General features: G+C 35.9%; 1 protein-coding gene across 1 annotated transcript in view; it reads right to left on the bottom strand.

The window, feature by feature from the left end:
• LOC306872400 (glypican-5-like) overlaps positions 1-21,543 on the bottom strand; it is a 173,121-nt gene that overhangs the window by 100,055 nt on the left and 51,523 nt on the right. The window lies entirely within an intron of this gene.

Here is a 21,543-nt window from a genome sequence, read left to right as displayed (position 1 = left end):
CGAACCGCAAAAGTAAGCAGAAGCAATACTGACACTTTCCTTAGCAGACACTAATAACACAATCCCCAAACACCAGATACATATCAAGTAGAGCAAACAAAAAAAATACTGTTGTTTTGTTCTGAGAAGCAAACAAACAGCTCCACACCTCCAACAATATCATTCATCTGACAGAAATCAATGTAAACAGAAGTGATTGTGCTTCTCTGTGCTCCGTTCCTTCCTATCTTTGTCATTTGTGTTGTTTTTCTGACCCTCAATTTGCACTGTCAGAAATGTTTTCTCATTCTGCTTTCGCTGACCCTCGTTCTGTTTCCTGTCTTTCTGAACAGATACTAAACGACTGCTTGCTTTAGACCTGGCGGGATGTGAACTTCCCTGATCTATTCTCCAGCTTTTCCAACAGAAGCGGCAAACTGACGAGCAAACGAGACCCTCCGCAGTGCGTGCAAGGGTAAAAGGTGACTTACGAGTGCCAATCATCACAATACGCCGGTCTACAGGAACGACAGACAATCTTCGAGGTGCCAAAAGCGTCCCGCGGTGAAGAAACGCCTACTGTTTGAGCGCGTGCGAGACTCACACCGTACGTAATGAGCGTTTCGGGTTTCTAGGACGAGTGGATCCTGATTGACGTCGCGTTTTAAAGGAAGCTATCTACGGATTGAGCTCAAATAAAATTGTCACGCCACAAGAGCTCTCCCCAGGAAAGCCGCCGCTATGAACCGCTATTAAGCAGATATAAGAGACATCACATCCGGACTCTATCTCTCGGGCCCTCGTGATTCGCCGTTATGCACACGAGTTCTCTGCCATTCTCCGTTTTGATTTTATGCCCCGATCATACATCTTTTCCTGCTCCCAGAATTGCACACCACGTATTGACTCCAAGTCAATTTTATAGTCCAGTGGTCTCGGGGCCTGTCTGCTGTCCGTATTTATGTTTCCACATGGCATCTCGATGGAGTCATTTTCATGTGGACAATCACGGAAGAGTGCTTCCGTTACCACGGAAACACACTGGCACAAGTGCTCTTCATTAGACACCAATAGCAAGCCACCAGTCGTCGAGTGGCTCGGCAGAAATGTACGTACTACTTACTTATGCATTGAATTTGTGACACAACAATGTTTATTCAAAACGGCAAGATGGGAGATTTCCGGACCCGGATAAACATCTTCATGGCATCATTAGGCACCGAGGATCTTACAAAGTTCAAAAGAACAGCATTTATTTGAAATAGAAATCTTTGGCAACATTTTAAATGTCTTTAATGTATCCTTGCTGAAGAAAAGAATCTGGCTGACCTCAAACTTTTGAACAGTAGAGAATTTTTATAGCATTTGGATCATTTTCGTATCTAATTCATGTCTAAAATGCTGTCAATAGAACTAAACACAAATTAATTTAATGATCAGGCCCAACTATGACATGAAACTATCTGAAATATTTCCGTACGGTTCATGTAACCCAAGATGGCTTTGGTGCAGACTGCGTTCTTACGTTTCATGTCATAAAAACAGTCTAAAGTAGTTTTCTGTTTACTTCTGTATGGTCTCATTCAGTCATGCAGCTGCAGATGGCCTTGGGCGCTCGTGTTCAATCTCTGATATGATTCAAGGGCTGCCTTGTCTTCATTTAAGATGCTTCAATATCATCTGAGGGTCCCTTAGCGGTGGCCCGTCTCTCTGGAAGAGGACACTCCGTCTCTGACCCCTTCAGGCTTTCAGACCTGTAGCAGCGCCAGACTGTCAATGAAACTGGGAATCCACAGTAAACCCAAACACTTCCTAGTCCAACTACCATCCGCATGTTTCCCCGAGGACTGAGACGGTGTGAGACAGAAAATAAGGTGGAAAATGAAATTTGTTATTACTTTTCTAAGCAATCAGACTTACAATTTTGGAGCAGCAGGTGATAAAAAATATGTTAGACTTCAATCAAGGAGGGGCCTGAGCTATATCTGGATTTGAGACTTGACTATTTTGATTCAGATATGTAAGAAACCACATAGCAACCGCACAGAACACCCTAGTAACCACCCACAAAAAAGTAGCAACAATGAGTTTCCCATGGGATACGTAACCAGTTTTTGATGGTTTGTGTGTGTGTTGCCTTAATTATAAAATTATTATTAAAAAAAATCATTAAAAAATGTGTGTGTGTGTATATATATATATATATATATATATATATATATATATATATATATATATATATATATAGAGTTATTAAAATATATAAATGTTTTTCAAAAACAATGTAAACCAACTGAAATAAAATAAGCTAAAGTTGAAAAAAATGGAATGACTAATAAAAATGGAAAAATTAACAATATTACTAAGACTTACATTAAAAATAAAAGCTCATTTAAAAGAACACATAATATTATATAAATAACATAATATTATATATAAAATACTAAACGGAATACTTATAAAAACTAAAATATATCATTGTCATATAAAATGTTTTAATTATTTGACAATAATACACTTTTTGTAATAAAAATTGCTGCAATAATAATTTCCAAAGATAAACAAGTATTATCATTAATATTAATAATAATAATCAATTCTGAATTAAAACCGTCTTATTGGTGAGATCTGTTATAATAACCAACTTTCAGCTTGTGACAAAACCAGTTAAGACCATCCTAGAGCTGGACCAAACTAGTCTACCCTGTGTTTCGTAACCAAGAGGGATGATCAGATGTCAAAAACGTTCAGCAAAGGTCGATGCGATTTATTATTCCACACCAAACATCAATACCGTACAAGGAATTGAGACAACATCTCCAGATCTCTGGCTAGTGTCCGCAATTATTGGTACAGATCATAGAGCTGCTGGTCTCTACACATCTGCATTCTGTTGATCTTATAGAGCTGGACTGAGAAGACAACGTCTCAAACAAGGAATCACAGTGGATCGCTCTACTCCACTTTATCTACTTCAGTTCAATTATTTTGGCATCAGATAGAACCTCGGACTCGAAGAGGAATGACAAAAACAGGGAGGAAAAATGAGCAAGAGAAAGAATGAGAAAAATGTTTGGTTTCGGGAAACAGTATGGCATCATCCCAATATAAGGTTATCTGATGCGCTTTCTTTGGTCCAAGCCACCAGGGAACAGATGCAGGAGTTTTTCTTTGCTGTGTGTTATTCCGATGGCCACTGATTGACGTGGAACAATCAGCAGGGACACGGGATATTTTGGCAGCGATGTCTATCCGTCTTATCACAACATGCATATGGATGAGAACGTCTCTTGAGCCATTTTTTTTTTTTTTCAACAATGAAAGGCACATTAAATATTGAAGATAACAAAACTGAAATCCCATTGAGTAACAGATTGTAGGAGTAAAATTGCAGAATTGGTACATGGTAATTTATTCATCACAATGTGGTTGAGGATTTTTCCTTGGCTTGAGGATTTAATTTGATTTGACTAATATCTTAATTTTATTCTGATATTATCTGTAATAAAGAAATAAAATTGATATCTCAAATAATTTAAATATACACAAATTCAAATGTTAAAATACAATTAAAGAAAATTAAAATACATAAAATCTAAAAATACATAACACATTATAAATATAAAACATACTAAAAAAACTTTATTGTGTTATTTTAACAATAAAAATTGCTGCAATAATTGTTTGCAAAAAATATATATTTAGTACAATCTTAATATTTAAATATCTGTAGTATATGTAAATAAAAATATAATTAAATAAAGGATTTTAAATAAAATAAAAATATTTTTTGTTCATTAAGCAACAAATTTCTGAAATAAAGTTTGCAAAGATATATAACATATTTGGTACATTATTATTATTTAAATATCTTTAATGTCTCAAATTATGAATTAAAAATAAAGTAATATTAAAATATGTAAATAAACACACACACATACACACACTTATTGGATTTTCTATTTATTAAAAGTAAATAAATGCAATAATAATTTGCTAATATTAGTACTAAATGTTATGCTTTTTCATGGCTACTTTATTATGGAAAACAGAGTTTATCATTTCAATTACATCTGTGTACTGATTTCATATAAAAACTAAATTAATTTATAAAAATATTAAAAAGTAGTTAATTTCAAAAGTACTGTTAATATTTTTTTACATGTGCAACATCAGGATCTCTGGGACGCTGAACAAAGAAAGTCAGGCCAATTGAGCAGAAGACAAGGGTTAATCAAATATCACAGAATGGAGTGCAACTCTTCCTAATACAGGGTGAAGCAAATTTAATTAGCATTCTGGATTTATCCACTGATACTGAATGTAATTTTCCAGTGGGCTAGTTTGAGAGAAGTCCCAAAGTTAATGAATCAAACAACGAGGTGTTTGTGCCTTGACCGAACTCAGAGCTTCTCAAGGGCGACTCCAACAGGTTAAAGTAGCATGCTAACATACTCCAGAATTTCATGAGTATGCAGTACATATACTATGCACTATATGTCTCTATGCATTAAATACACTGTTTTGAATCATTATCTGCCAAAATATATATTTTTTTTAAACTATGTATTTCCAAGATAATTGGCATGCTTTGCACATGCAACCTGAGGAGGTCACATGATCAATATCTCTATACTATAATATTTTTATTACCATCGTCAACAGAGCTGTTGTGCTTCGCAGAGCATACTCTTGTAGGGTTGCCATGTCCACTTATTATAAGTGACACTCATTACGCATCTCTGAGGTCGTTATTTGGGCTCAGCTTATAAAGCTATACAGTTTAGAGTATAGGAAGGTTGCAATATTTTGGTATTTAACTTATTTCAAAGATAACGCGTTTGTAGGGATGCTACAATCGATCAATAAGCAGTTGCGGATCGATAAGCAGTATTCCAGCATTGTATGCTGAACATAGGACAATATGTGTGGCCTTCTTCAGAGAGGCTGTCGGAGAAAAAGTACACAAAAATAAGTTTTCCTCTTATCTGCTCTGCTTTGCAATGTGTCTTGAGATCAGGGAGATATTACTGGAAGCTGCAGAGCTGGAAACAAGAAGAAAAGAGCATGACAAATGCACAGCAGATAACCATGCTTTCTAAAAGAATTAGATACTACGAGGACAAACAGGTAGTTAAAATACCTCAGGGAGAAGAACAATCACCAATGAGATTCCTTTAATAACGCATCTTTTTCATCTCGACAGCAATGAGACTAAATCAATGGAGAATGGAGCTTTGTTTCTTAACATAAAAAGATATGAAGTCCTTAGCAACACCTTAGAAACCACCTAGCAAATGCCAACAAGAGCATCAACAACCAGCAAGAGCATCCTAGCAACAACCACCCAGAACTTCCCAATAACTGCCCAGCAACACCCTAGCAAACCATTCAGAAGACCTAATTAGCCACCTAACACCAACCTAAACTACAAAAGCTTTTAGCGGCTACACCTTAGCAACACCCTAACAACCAAACACCATTACAAACATTCAGAAGACCTTATCAACAACCAAACAACTAGTAAACTACCCAAAACCTCTTAGCCTCCACCCAACAGCTGCCTAAAAACTATTTTACAACTTAGCTATGTCCAAAACAATATAAATAAATAAATAAATACTCAGAACACCTTAGCAACCACTCAGGACATCCTATCAACTACCAAGAAATTTCCTAGCAACCAAGACATTATCAACCACCCACGTAGCAACAACTAAACAATCCAAAATGTGTTCCAATCCAAAACAAAACCACCCAGCAACTGCCTATCAACTATTTTGCACCTTAACATCCTAGAAAGCTCTCAGAACACCTCAGCAACTACCTAGCAACCAACAGCGATTATCTAGAAACACCCTAACAACCATTCTGAAGACCTTATCAACCACCTAGCAACAACTAATTTATCCAAAATATCCAGCAACTGCCTAGAAACTATTTTGCACCTTAGCAACATCCAAGAAACCTCTCAGAGTACTTTAGAAACTACATAGCAACCAACAAAAAACAATAGTGATTACATATTAACACCCTAACAACTATTTGGAAGACCTTTTCAACACCTCAGCAACAACTGATCTACCCAGCAGCTATTTAACACCTTAACAACACCCTAGCAACTAATCAAAACACATGCAAAAGCTTGCCACTGTTTTAAAACACCTTAGCAACACCTAAAACTGCATTTCAACCACACATACTCAAGTATTCAAACTACAGGTCTAAATTCAGACTTCAAGGTTTAACAAAGTTTTCTTTTATTCTCCATGCTTTTAAACGCTCATAAAAACCATAAAACTTCCACAATCTTCATCCCACCAATAGATTCAATCCATATGAATTTTTGTCTCCTTTTCTATTGCTTATTTTTCCCTGTAATGTGTCAAGGCTCTGCTTTAGAAAGGCTGTATTATGCTGGCCAATAAATAAGGATTGTGGCCGTCAGTCTGCACGGCTTGGCAAACAGAAACATGTGTTTGCGCTCTCGTAACTCTCTGCACACCGGCTCATTTATCTTGGCTGTCAGGTAAAGGGCAACGGACGAAAAGGTGAAACTTTCTCTCTCTTTCTCCCAACTACTTATTAAATAAGCCTGCTGTCTTCAAGACCCCACACAACTTCTCTGAAAATGGCGTACAGCAAGCCTAACATGCATACAGACACACACAAACTCTTCATGCACATTTAATCATTTCCTTTCAGATACAAGCTTGACAAATACGAGGAAACAAGCTGTTCTTGGCTATGTAGGACATTGTTGGTTTGTGTCTGAGATACACTGGAGAACGCTTGTCATTGGCAAGCATAGATGATGAGTCATTATTAAATTTTGAAAAGTGTCATATTTTGAACAATCAAATGCACAAGTAAATAAAAATGCATGATTTAAAGGAATGTCCTGGATTCAAAACAAAATCAGTCAACAGCATCTATGACACAATGCTAATTAATGTAAGTTTGTGATGTTAAGAACCATTCAAAACACCATGCTACCACCTAGCAACACCCATCAACACATCACAAACACCTTAGCAACCATGTAGTACTTTAAATGGTTGCTAAGGTGCTTGTGATGGGTTGCAACACACTATATAAATTATCTATACTTTCCTAAAAAAATATATCTACACTTACCAGGGCTATTACCGCTAACTAAAACTATTAAAAGATTTTTGTTCACGGAAAAATTAAATATTAGACAAAGAATTTAAAATTAAAAAATTAGACATGTTGTTAAATATACTTTAAAATATATTTTAAATATACTAAAATAAAATTAAACCTGAAAACATACAAAGCTACTTCAAAATATACAGTATATAAAATCTATAATAAAATATCACTGATACTAAAAAGGTCAATAAAGTACTATTTGTTATTCTTATTTTGTAGCTAAAGAAATAAAGAATATTTAATGTTCTTGAAAAAATAGGTTAGCCTGAAGCCTGTTTTACATACTGAAAGGTAAGATGTTTAAGGAATTTAACATTAATATTAATAAAAACTAAAAATATATACAATTTCAAAAGTGTGTATTTTATTTACAATTTACTCTGCTGCAATGGCCGCTGACTGTAGTGCTTTGTACAAACTTATGATCATTTTTGCTGATAATTAACAGCATGTCAGCTTGTATTTCTCACGGCCCATTCGTTTAACCCCTCATACTACAATATAACTCAACATTCAAAGTTCTGAAATGCTGAGCGCAATGTCTAAATATGAGTTTTCATCGTTTACCATTCACTGAAACTATAACTCGAGGCGATACTCTTATAATTGAACACATTTTAGTCTCATTCCGCAGTTAATGAAGGAAGAGCACATTGCCGTCAGAACAATGATGTGTACATTATGATAGCCAAGGGCAGATGCTCCAAACTAGCAGTTTTACGAATTTATTCAATGCATTTTGCTTAAAAAGGCTAAACAACCAGGCCTCAAGAGGAGCTTTGGCTTTGCTGCGAGTTTAAAGGTGAGGGCACTATGTTTAATGCTTGATTTACGCCTGAGCTTTTAATTAGATGATTGCAGCGCTCGTGTGACGGGACACATAACATATGGTCTTACGGATGCTGCAGTTAATTACTAAGAGGTTATTCATCTTCAATGCCCTCAGACTGTTGAAACCAGGGGTTGAATACATAATCGCACAATTGGCTCGATGATAAATGACGCCGCAGTGTTATGCAATGTGATGTAATGGCTGCGAGGTCTTGAGACAAATGATACTAAGCGGCGCTTTTGATGCTGCTCCCACACACATCAAATAAAATCCATCTAAAAGTGTGTACATTTCTTGAATCAGAGTTAAATTAACGGACAGCGCTTCAACTGGAGTCCATCTGCATGTCCATTGATTTTAATGGATATGAACCTGAATCCTGCACAGAAACACCGATAATTCACTAGAACTTTCTTACGCATAAACTACTCCAATTATTTTTCTTATTTTATAACTAATAAAGTAAATCATATTTTGTGTTCTCTTTAAAAATATTTTAAAGGGACAGTTCACCCCCAAAAATGAAAATATGCTGTTAATTTACTCGCCCTAAGGCCATCCAAGATTATGTGACTTTTTTTCAGTAGTATAACATTCATTCATTATTTTGTGGAAACCGTGATACTTTGTGATTCATTAAAATGCAAATCAGTGGCTACTGGCACTTGAGCCAAAAAAAAGTATATAGAGGCTTTTTTAATACTTGTGGCTCCTGTCAACATATTGAGGTCTTATGAAGCGAAAAGATCGGTCTGTGCAAGAAACGGATTTATTTACATCATTATTACCTGTAATCCAGAGCCTTAGGCGAACAGGGAAATATTATTATTTTCTGCAAACTGGTTCAAATAACCGATTCACCAGCAAAGACATCACATATGCACAAATATATTATTAAAGCACCTAATAATGATGTGAGGGATGTTTTACAAGTCTAAAGCATATAAAGTGAATAAACGTCTTCATCAGCTCACCTTTTTACATAAATCATGAGAAAGCAAAAAAACCTTAATTTCACAAGTGTTCAGTTCACTCATGCTCATATCAGCAGTTCATCGCTCTTCGGTCCGAGTCGAACTGTTTCCTCAGTTCAGTGACTGTTGGAGGAACTGGATCCTGAATGATTCATTCATCACAGCATCAGCTATACGCCGCTAGTTTGGCTCATTTCCAGTCGGAGTGACTGTCAGGCGTCTGAAAGTGAGATTTGATTCCATATCTTATAGATCTGTGCCGCTCGAGCCACAAACTGTTTCCGATGGTTCAGTCCGATTAGGTGAACTGATTCAAAGAGCCAGTTTAAAAGAATGATTCATTCACCACCAGGACATCACTCCAGACCTGGTCCACTCCTGAGGCTCTGGACTACAGGCAATAATGTTGTAAATAATGTTCAGTTTCTTGCACAGACTGATTGTTTCCCTTCATAAGACCTCAATATATCATCAGGAGCCACGGGGATTCATTTTGTGTTCTTCTATATGCTTTTTTTAATTCTCAAAACAGCCACTGACTTGCATTCCATGAATCGCCAAGGTAACAGCTGTTCTACTGAAGGAAGTCACATCTTGGATGACCTGAAGTTGAGTAAATTAACAATTTTTTATTATTTAATAATAAAATTAACATCCTGTATACAATCACTAGTAATTAATTTACAATCATTTGAACAAATTTATTTTACAAAACAATGTACCTCAATAAAATGAGGCTAAAGATGATTTAAGTGCTTTAAAGAGGATGCATTTAGAGAGTTTTTGGAGAGGGTTTTAGCATACTGGAGCACAGGAGTCTGTCCACACCCTAAAACCCTCTAAAGAGGTGTCTAAATTCATCCTCTTAAAAAGCAGCACACAACCATAACAAATCTGAAGTGATCCAAGAAATATATATATATGCTTATACAGTTCTGCATACTGTATAAGCATGGCTGAAGGATCTGAACAATTGTACAAAATAAAATAAATAAAATGTCTTCTGAAGTTCACAACATTCCTCTTGACTACAGGGTTGCATTTTACTTTTTTAGGAAACAGCAATGTGCTACTCATATATAACATCACTGTGGTCATCTGCTGTGGTTTTGGGTGTAGAAGAACAGCTGATAATGTTAGGTCTCCATATTTCCTCCTCAAAAACAGTGTCATGTTTCTTTATTTTGGAGGAAGGGCAGTGGAATAGTCCACCATCACTGTTCATTATAATCTGTGGGAATGTGGGTGTGATCCGCGGCGTTCGGTCTGATGGTGCAGTGCTGAGTGAAATGAACCCACAGTAGTAGGTCAGAGTCGATGGGTCACAAGGTCCTTGGTTATATATTGAGAGCGAACTTTCTATTACTTGAGTCTAAGGAGACGGTAGTGTAGAGCAGATACAGAAACAAACTAAATCCCACACATTCTCGCAACAATCAAGAATCAAAACTGCTGCTTGTTGTATAAAAAATACTGTAATGAATGATGACAATGCATTAATGGTTCTTAAATCATTCTCCAGAACAACACGGGACCTCCATCAATGTCCTTGACCACTGAATCTACAGCTCCACACCAAAACAAATATTGCAATTTTTATTTTAGTTTAAGTTGTAGTTTGCAGCCTGGATCAAATACGAAAGACAATAAATAAACAACACACCTTTCTATTGGTTGTACTCATAAAAAAATAAAAAACATACAACTCAACCAGTGTAGTCATATCCAAGAATGAGTCGTATGATCCAATTATTTTAATCAATCGATCAAAATGATTCACAAATAAATTGCAACGCCTAAAATGACTCACTTCACTGAATCACTCAGAATGGTCACCAAATCAACGGTTGAATCACTCACAGAACCACAAGATTGATTTTGTGTTATATCAGAATTGAAATGAACAAAGAACTATTACTTTTATATAAAATAATAATAATCATAATAAATGTAGATAGCTAGTGGTTGCTGAATGCAAAAGGAATTGCTAAAGGCCAGAACGGAGTTATTTCCATCTCGACTCTAAACACACAAAAACTGTGCTTCAGCACCGGCGCTCGAAAAGACCTGTCCAAAACACAACAAACACTCTTTTCGTCCACCGCAAGTAGAAAAAGCATGAAAAACGCTTTCCCGGTCCTCTCGTTCTTTCATCAACACAGCTGCACCTCGGTCAGAGCATCAGTTAATCTGGTTTCACATCCGCGTGCGGATCGATCGCAGCTCGGATCACCTGTGGCTTCATCTGGCCTTGCATGACAGCATTTGAGCTGCTCTAAATCAAACACAAACACAGAGAGAGAGAGAGAGATCTAGATCAGCCGGAGCAGCACTTCATCCGGACCACTGGACTGAATTACCCGCTTTAATAAAGGTGGAAAATCTAATTTAATGAGAACAGGACGACACTGTAAAAACTCATGATCACATCTGTCAATAACCAAAATGGTGTATCTGCGACCATGCAAAAGTTTGGGGTTGGTAAGATTTTATGTTTTTGAAAGAAGACTCACCAAGGGCGCATTTATTTGATCAAAAATACAGTAAAACAGCAATAATGTGAAATATCATTACAATTTATAATAGCTGTTTTCTATGTGAATATAAGTTCAAATGTAATTTATTCCTGTGATCAAAGCTGAATTTTCAGCATCATTTCTCCAGTCTTCAGTGTCACATGATCTTCAGAAATCATAATATGCCGATTTGCTTAAGAAACATTATTATCAAAGTTCAAAACCGTTGTACTGATTCATATTTTGACTAGTAGTGCGATGATACTGTGATAAGAGCTGTTGAACAAAACATATTCTGCTTTTGCTTATATAGATAGAATCTGACACGTACCGAGTGTAAATTTCTGACCATTGGTGCCTGACATAAGCATGTACATCAAGATACGTCAAAGAGCACCATGATTTTACTACGATACATATCCAAAAACACACTTCAGGACACTTCATGATTTGCTAAACAAACTTACAGATGACCGGGAACGTTCTATCAGTGTTTTCTCAACATTATGAATGAACGTTCTTCAAGTAACATTAATGTTCGTTCATCTGGCCTTTAATAAAGTTCCCAAATGTTACGCTATTTATACGTCATTCAGAGAACCACAACAGTTTCTCTTACATTTGTATAATGAAGAAAAACAACAGATCATGATTCCCAAAACTGGGTTTGATGTTGTTTATATAAATTATGACACATGGTCATTTCAAATACTTGACTGGTTTTCATAAAGAGCTTATGATTTTTCTAGTTAACACTGTATAGATTTGCACAAAGGCGCTCATTGTAATTTAAACAATTTATCATGATCCAGAATGACTCACCCTAGGCCATTTCCACTGCATCTGAAGCATTAGTGTTCATTTAGACTGGGTTTAAGCAGCGTGTTGGCTTTGTCCTCTCCATCCACTCTCACACTGAGGTGATGCAGTGTTTTACCGCAGTATCCCCAACACCTGATTTTACCATCTGCTTTTCTGCACGCTGGCAGATGGTATTTACGTTGAATTTCACAGAATAAAACGCTCGCACCCAAATATGCAATTAATGTCTGTGTTCAGCAGACTGCACGGAGGTACTGCACATCTTTAATAGTCCAATAATTGATGGCCAGCTACTGTGTATTCTGCTTAGGCTTCATCAATATGGCCCTACAGCAACCGTTTAAGGACAAACCTGAGCAGCGGCTGAGATTTGCCCTCGGCCTCAGTGTCTCCTTGTCAAACTAAGATTTAACGCCGACATTCCTGGTCTGGGACCGAGAAACATGAAGTCACGTCTGTTAAACGTCCAACCATCTTTACACACAGACGTGTGAGGACTGAGATCGGCAGAGTCGCAGATACGTGAAACAATGTGAATTACTTGACCTTAAACATTTCCCATTTGGATTCCCAGCTCAGAATCACCTCAGGCCGCTGTTTCTGAAGAAACTCTCAGCTGTGAATGAATGTTTGTGAATCGTTTCTGCTGATAAAGCCCCCAAAAAGTACCTGTGCTGCCTTGCGTAACTAGTCTCCTGTTTGGTCCGATAATAATGTCTGTTTTAATGCATCATTTGGAGTTGGGAACATGTTGAATGCACAGATGAGAGAGGAAGAGAGTGAGAGAGAGAGAGAGAGAGAGAGAGAGAGAGAGAGAGAGAGAGAGAGATGTGAGAATGAAATCCTGAAATGAACACAGCTCCCCCATCTGGCCAAGACACAGCACTACAACTAAACTAACTAGAGAAGCACAACCAAATTATACTTTTGGACGCAATAATAATAATAACATTATTATTATTATTATTATGTATTTATTTATTTATTCATAATACTTTAAAGAAAAGTAATAAAGTATTCACCATATATTTTAAGATTACTTTACAAATCATAATCTAGGTTATAAATAAGAAAAAAAAAAGTTTAAAGGTTTGGGGCAGGTACATTTTTTTAAACATGTAATTAATAATTGTATTCATCAAGGATGCCTTAAATTCATAAATTGCAGTAGTAAAGATATTTATATAGTTACAAAACATTTATATTTCAAATTAATGTTGTTCTATTGAACTTTATATTCATCAAAGAATCCTAAAAAAATAAAAATACAAATCACAGTCAAGGTTTCCACAAAAATAATAATAATAATAATAATATTCAGCCCAACTGTTTTCATTATTTATAATCAGAAATGTTTCCTAAGCAGCAAATCAGCATATTATAAAGATTTCTGAAGGATCATGTGACACTGAAGACTGGAGAAATTATGCTGAAAATACAGCTGTGATCAGAAATAAATGACATTTTACAATATATTCACTTAGAAAACAGGTATTTAAAATTGAAATAATATTTCAGAATTTTACTAATTTGGTAACACTTTAGAATGGGAAACACTTATTAACTATTAACTACAACTTTTCCCTCAATAAATCCCTAATTTGCTGCTTATTAATAGCTAGTAAGGTAGTTGTTAAGTTTAGGTATTGGGTAGGATTAGGGATGTAGAATAAGGCATTAATATGTGCTTAATTACTACTAATAAATGGCTAATATTGTAGTAATATGCATGCTAATCAGCAACTAGTTAACTAGTGTTACCACTAATTTTACTGTTTTTTGATCAAATAAACACAGCCTTGGTGAGCAGAAGAGACTTTTTTCAAAAACATTTAAAAAAAAATCTTTCCGACTCTAATTTTTTTGGACAAACACAATTTTGATATTTTTACTGCTTAAGACCCATCCTTGGTTTTCTAAAGACAGTAAGCTTTAGTTTATGTCCCCATATGTCCCTGCCTGGCAAACATATATTTTGCTACTTTCTATTTCCAGTTAAAGGCACAAAGCACCTGGAGGCGGCACATTCTCTTTCTACACAATTGAATAAAACTCTGCATACGCCCTTGATATGAATCATCGATATTCTTGGATCACTTTCCTGGAAAACAAAGACTGTGAATTATAAATGTTCACATCTCCTAAAAATATCAAAGATGTTGATAATTATAAACATTAACGTCCACTTGGCAGATTACATGACACGTTAGCGCCACCTAGTGTCCAAAAGCTACTAATAGAAAAGCAGTCTGTTTTCAAATGTTAGTTTGCCATGCGGTCATCTCACTTGCTACAAATAAAAAGCATTAGCCTGCATGAGCAAATATGGGACTATGGCATCCCTCGTCAGTGTAAATGGGTCGATGAGGCCTGGGAAAGGTAATCGGGGGTAACGGCACTCCCCATCGTCTCACCGCAGCGCAGCGCTTCGCCCTGAGGAAACGGGAGCTCAGGGAGCCGAGGGAGAGCCGGGCACTGGAGTGCGGTGTCTGTGGGAGAGTGAGTCATTAATCCTGGAAGTGGATGTGGTCGCCCACATGCTAGCGGTAATAATTTATGCTAAACAGAGTGAAGAGGAGAAATGGGACGGCGTAGCAGAGGTCACACTCATTAACAATGCCTTTTGTGTTACAAAATAAAGCCTTCAAAATATGAAGTTAAAGGTTATGTGTGCTCATTTTTATTTTATGGGGGTGATTTGAGATGCTTTAAAGGGACAGATGACACTGAACGGAAATGTTGTCATCGTTTACTCGCCTTCTAATCCTTACACTAAATACTTCAGTCACAGCGGGACGCAAGATTATAAGTAAAGTAAAAAGTCGTGACGTATTGTCAAGTATGGTGACCCATACTCGAAATTGGTGCTCTGCGTTTAACCCATCCAAGTGCACACACACAGCAGTGAGTAGTGAACAAATGCACACACACACACACACACCGTGAACACACACCCGGAGCAGTGGGCAGCCATGCTGCGGCGCCCGGGGAGCAATTGGGGGTTCGGTGCCTTGCTCAAGGGCACCTCAGTCGTGGTATTGAGGGTGGAGAGAGCGCTGTACATTCACTCCCCCCACCTACAATTCCTGCCGGCCGGGGACTCGAACCCGCAACCTTTCGATTACGAGTCCGACTCTCTAACCATTAGGCCACGACTTCCCCCGTGGGGAAGTCAAAAATAAAAAAAACTTTAAAAAAACTTACACTATTCTTTGATATCTGAAATCTGAAACTTCAAGGCAATATAATATATTTGATATTTCATTACTTTTATTTTGGATAAAGTATAACAAACAATAAATAGATCATATTTTTTATTATAAGTATTAGGCTGATATTCTTGGTGTTTAAAAATGTTGTATATAAAATAAACAACTTATTATCATCACCATCATCATTATTATTATTATTGAACTCTAAGGCTGATATTATTTTTCTTTGGAGAAGGTTTTATAAAAAATGATAAATAAGATGTTTAATATTTCATGATAAAAATATTAAACATTCAGTATTGATTAAATGAGATTCAGAAGACTTATACAAGAGCGCATGTGGACAGACAGACAGATAGATAGAAAACAGCAACACAAATCTTAACATGGCTCTAACATCAAAAATGTAACAAGGTGCCTGTTTACAACAAGAATAAATGCACTGAATTCCTGATATATCCTGTAGACGTAAAGCACTGGCAGCTGTATGTGTTAAGAATGCATTTCAGCCGTTTCACCAAAGTCACTAGGAGTATAAAACAGATCAAAACATAATAAAGAAATACTATGAAAACAAAAGCAGACTGCGATGAGAGCTAAAAATGGTCATACTGGTTGATGAAAGAACTCCTCATATATATATATCAGTATGATTTCATTGCTGCTCTTCACAATAACCCAGAATCTGCTCTCCGTTCCCATTCTGAGCGTAAGACGCTCCCAGGAGCTCTGAACTCTTCCTCAAGAACCTTGATATTCCTCAACCGTGTGGATGTGTATATCACCACAGGAAATTCAATTTCAGCTTCTGGGCCGAAATGAAACATCACCGAGGGCCGCGGGGCGAACTGAGCCGAGGGAAAGTGATCGACTGGTGCCGGACGTTTCCGGAAGAATAGACTCTGCTTTCTTTTCATCCAGTTTGTCAGGCTGGAGTTCAGCGCAGCCCTGTCATCTTCACGGTGTGCAAAACTGGTTAAAATAGTCAATGTGTCCATCGCAATAGTAGCGTAATGATGCAGAACTTTAGTTTTGTAACCAAACTGGTTCAATGAGACGTTTATTTATTAAAAGTGCAAAGACAGACGACGTGCCAGCGCTCCGACAGAAGATCCAAATGTGTCTCAAACGCACATCGATCTCAAGCTCAGACAGCTTATTAACCTAACACACGAATGTAGCTGTTTGACAAAAATGGCCTAATTTATAAATAACTATAAATATACATTTAGGGAAAGCGATTGCAGCACCGAGTGTAATCATCATGAATAAAACATGTCGATCTCGTTGATTTTGTGTGTGTGAGAGTGTTTGTGGATCGTCTGGGCAGGAATGAGAATTTCGCTCAAACACAAACGTCTCCAGCTGCAAACAAACAGCCTGAGACTTCAGCATTAAGCACTGCTCAACATGGAGCAATTCAGCAGAACTCAACAGCAGGAATAAAAAGGGAGGGATTTAATGCATTTAATATTTCCAATTTCCCTCAAAAACTCCCTTTAATAACTCCATTAATAGTTCAATTTAGCACTTAGCAATTGTAGTGACAATTCTTTTAGAATTAGTTCTAATAGAGATAGGCTTATATATTAAATAAGAGGATTGGTGACGTCGACAATTAATATGCCAAAATAAAAAATAATTCAATGAATGAGTGAGTGATGTCCTGACATAGTATGTAAAACATAAGAGGGATTGTCAGTTATTAGGATGCAAAAATAAAATAAAACTCAATTCAATTAAAGCTGATGCCCTGATACAGAAATATTTTTTTAGGACTGGCAATGTCAGGAAATATAAGTAAATCAATCAAACAAACCTGATGGTCCTAATATAAGAAATAAAAATATTAAATAAGGGGACCAGTAGCGTCAGTTATTATTAAAGGAAGGAACGAATGAACGGATTACACACGATAAGATCAACATATGCCATGTTCACCCTGAAAAACAAAAACTCCTTTCTGTTCCACAGAAGACAGTCAGTCATATGAATTTGGAGCAGCATGTAGATGAATAAATGATGACCATCCATAAATAAAGCACACTTTTATACCTGCTTGATTTCAAACCCGCCTCCTTCCAGACCCGCAAATCGGATTTTCGCCCAAAGCAAATGTTTGTACACTTGACCACTACATGAATGAGTTACTGTGATTCTCTCTCCTGTAATGCACACGTCTCAGAAGGACAAAGCCTGTCAGGACGTCCTGCTGATAAAGGTCCATGTCAGCCGGAGGAAAGGGCTGCCAGATTCTTTCAACTGTTTTCTCAGAAGCTCAACACAAGCAACATGAAATGTTCTTGAGATCGGATCCCGAGTTCACATATTTCACTTTTATATGCATCATAAATAACTCCGTAAGATCCATAGAAGGCTTTAGTCGGTGACTAGAGGCTACTCAAGGCAATATGGCTGCAAAACACATTTCCAAGTATTGAGAATAACACTCAAAATGCCTTAGAAAAGCTGTAGACACCACACTAAAAGAGCACGAAAAACACTCTGCATAGCAACCACTCAGAGCAGTCCAGCATCAAAGCAGCTAGCTTTGTTTTCTTCAGAAAATGTACAAAAATGAGTTGATTACTGAGTTTTCAAAGCAAAGCTATAGCCTACTTTTACCAGAGATCAAATCAGCAGCAGCTGCAAGGTTCATCTGAAACTGAATGATGGTGATTAATAATTGTGTTTTCTATTATCATTAGCATGCATTAATATTCTACAAGTTCACATTAAACCTGAATCGTTTGTCATTTTCCACTGACTTTAGAGATACATTGAGATGCTTGAAGACAAAACCTCTTTATCTTTATGAGTCCAACGCAGATATTCAAAATTAATACAAGAATGAATCTTGGGAAAAAATGTTCAGGTTAGATTTAAAAAATAACCATTAATAATTACATTATGCATAAAGATTATCCTTATTTTTAGGATAATTACGAATTTTTGCATTAAACAATTTCCTACTACTGTTTTTTATTCTCATTGTATGTGTGTATAAGTATCTATTATATTTTATATATTATTTTGTAATAAATGTATATTTTATATAATATTTTGTGGTTTTATATAATATTAATGTGGTCAATAGTAATTTGTATGACTTATAAACAATATTGATTAATATTAATTACTTAATATATTAATTTTAATTAATATGCCATTTATTTAGTTTTACTTTTTAATTTTACGGTGGTATAAAAATATATAAATATGATATAAAACATTTCATTATATCTAAAATATTATATTGTATTAAAATAATAAATAAATCAATATTTTTCCCCACACTATTTTTTACAACTATAGATTAACTATAGATTCATAAAGTGAAAATTATCTTTGGCTTATCATAAACAGGAATTATAATTGTAACAAGTACACAAAATGCTCGAAAGGCATAAAAAATACATAAAATTGAATAAATAGCATATTTGACCCCAGTTTGAGGTGAAATATAACAGGCACTTTTTCATGGCTATTGTTTTCATAAACAGAAGAGCAAAAACTAAGCCTTCTGTTTTCATTACATCCGTAATGAGTGAACTTTCCTTAAATAACATTAAGGTCACACTTTCACCTTTCCTTCTGCGTCTGCTCTGATTTATCAAAGCTAATTGCCGGTGGTCGTTTGGCCCCGCTCTCGGACATGCACCGTGGCCCTTTCAAAGTGACCAGGGCCCAATCCGCTCGTTTCAGGCCCGAGTGGCCTTGCTAAGTCAGTCTGTTGCCCTCCATCCCGTTTTATTTGTCCTTTTTATCCCTCTGTGCTGCAGACGTGGGGCCTGGAGCTGCGTGCTTATTCATCACCGTTACCTCCGGTGGGCCGACTGCTAAAAGCGGTGGCCTGAGGTGCGATGGAGGATGAGGCTGCCATACATAAGTAGACCGCTGTGACAAAGTCAGTATGGAGTGAGACAAGTGGGCCATCTATCGCAGTAAAACAAAGACCACTGCGTTCCTCCATAGTCTTAAAGACTCCGGATTCATCAGAGAAACTACTATAGAGATATAGAACATCTTTAACCTCATATTCATTATGTATTTTATTCCAGGTTTACCCTTAAAAATGATAATACCCTGGTATAGTGATGTTAATAATATGTTATTTCACAATTTCTGAATTATTACCGCAACGTACCAAATGACTTCAAAGAATACTATGGTAGTGCCTACTTTTGAAAACCATGATAATTGGATTAAAAACATCTGCATAATATCTCGCTCGCTTCCTTGGCCTTCATCTTTTCGTGTTCATTCATTTGAAGCAAACTATTAATATAATTGCTAAACCAGGTAAAAAAAAATAAAACAAAACAAAAAAAGTAATCAGTAAAAAAAAAAAAACAAAACAGTAATGTTTTTTTTTTTTGAAGAGTATTGTTGATTGTTTAATTATTTAAAATGTAATTTTCTAATAAAATTTTAACATCTATCTATTATTATGTATTAAATAAAAATTATTAAATAAAAATTATTTAAAACAATTAATACTTTTTTACATTGTACATTACCTACTTTAATTTCTTCCCGTTTTTATTACTGTAATTAAAAAAAAATGTATTGTTGAAAATTGTATTATATAGTCAAAAGTTTTTGAACAGTAAGATTTTTAATGTTAAAGAAGTCTGTTCTCACCAAGCCTGCGTTTATTTGATGCAAAGTAAGTTTGAAATATTTTTACTGTTTAATATAACTGCTTTCTATGCATTACTCCAGTCTTCAGTGTCACATGATCCTTCAGAAATCATTCTAATATGCTGATTTGCTGCTCAAAAATTATTATTATTATTGAAAACAGCTGATCTTTTTGTATTTTCTTTTTTTATGCTAGCAACAAGTCAAAATGAATATCTGTTCTAATTATTTGACAGTATATTGTTTTAGCATAGTGTTTCTGAAGCAAACTTTTAGCTATTAGCTGCATAACTGTGATTACTCCTTTTCTGTTCTGTTTTGTTCATTTAAATTAGGTGAAAATCGGTCTTAATTTACATACTTTTTCGAAAGTGCGCCCTTATTTATTTTAATGAAAAAAGCTGATCAATTCTGCACCCACATCAATCAAATTATCATTTGAATTTGAAAAAGAACTGATTTAATCAATAAGCAAATAATGATGACTGTACTGCATTTATTGGAGATTATGCAACAACAGCAGTTTATTTTATAAACTCAAATCCCATGTTCCTGAGCGTCCACTAGACGGCGCCTCTGGCAGTAATAACCCTCCGTCTCGTCCCATGAGCGTTTACTGCTGGATGATAACCTCTCCTCTTGAAATATGCTCCCCCCTGCCATCTGGCAGCACTGACAGCGGGGAGGAAATACCACCGGCGATGAATTTCTGGGAGTGTTGAGGCGCTGACAGGCCAGGTGAGATAGCAGTGTGAGGAGACGGATTGGATGAGAGGGGAGGAGAGGAGAGGATGCTGCAGATCCACGAACAGCTGGCCTGTCACTTATAAAGCTGTTTATGGTGAGCGGGAAAAACACCAACAGAGACCAACAGCATATAAACTCATTAATTACACAGACGGAAACCTCACACGAGCCCGTCTCCATACACACTCCTGTACAATGACGAGCAGCCACAGACTAGTTTTCATTCAACTTCCAAACTCAATTTGATAGAAAAGAACGTTTGTTTATAAAAAGCAACTTCAACTCAATATTATTTTCCCTTTTTACTGGAAATGAGGTGAGCACTTAATTATATGAATATGAAAAATAATAATACAATTATTATTATTATTATTATTTGTATTATTGTTAATATTATTATTATTACAATCATCATCAACATTATTATTAATAATAAATAATCACAGTTAAACAGCTACAAGCTAATAGTTTGCCTCAGAAAACTGAACAAAACATTTACTGTGAAACTATTATATGTATATATTACTATATAATTATACTATTATGTATATATTGTATAATAAATTATATATATTATAAATTATATATTTTCACTTTTTACTTTTAGTTTTTAATAATAATAATAACAACAAGTAGTATTT

This window comes from Barbus barbus (assembly GCF_936440315.1).
Source record: "Barbus barbus genome assembly, chromosome: 7".
In the NCBI taxonomy this organism is placed as follows: domain Eukaryota; kingdom Metazoa; phylum Chordata; class Actinopteri; order Cypriniformes; family Cyprinidae; genus Barbus; species Barbus barbus.
This window is presented reverse-complemented; position numbering and strand designations above follow the sequence as displayed.